Here is a 614-nt window from a genome sequence, read left to right as displayed (position 1 = left end):
AGGTGGGCCTGGGGTGAGCCTTGCTTTGAGCGTGAGCCGCGCTAAGAGCTGCCGCTACCGAAACCTGCAATGACATTTAGAGTACAAGTAGGGTGTGAGACCAATAGTGCTGCCATATAATGGGACCGCTATTACGCAGTGAGGGGCAAGCTGAATTTATTTAGTTGTCCAGTGGTGAGCTGCACAGATTTAAAGGCCTTTTTGGCACTTACCTGAAGCTGACTCGTCTGTGGCAATGGCAGAGAGCAGTGCGCAGGGAGTGCTCCCGCCCCGGGGCGAGCAGCGGGAGCCTCAGCCACCAGTGCACCTGGCAGGCGGGACAGCAGCACGGCTCTCCCAGCTGCCCAGCACCGCGAGGGTGGTCCGTGCTGCTGAGGCTCTCTCCTTGTCCTGCCAGATTTCTTGCTCCTTCCTGCACAACCGGTGTTTTCACTGACCCTGACTGTCACTCTGTGACTCTGCCTTCCAAAAGTCCCAGGAAAATGTCTCTGGCACGATTGGTGTCGTGCTGGGTGCACTTTAAATAGCGTGAACAAAAGTTGTAACAGCATTTATAGTTTTAGTTTTACTGGTCGTTCTCTTCGAGATGAGAAATTAGGGGCAGGATTTATTTT

The sequence above is a fragment of the Corvus brachyrhynchos genome, unplaced genomic scaffold, assembly GCF_000691975.1.
Source record: "Corvus brachyrhynchos isolate BGI_N302 unplaced genomic scaffold, ASM69197v1 scaffold14, whole genome shotgun sequence".
In the NCBI taxonomy this organism is placed as follows: Eukaryota; Metazoa; Chordata; class Aves; order Passeriformes; family Corvidae; genus Corvus; species Corvus brachyrhynchos.
This window is presented reverse-complemented; position numbering follows the sequence as displayed.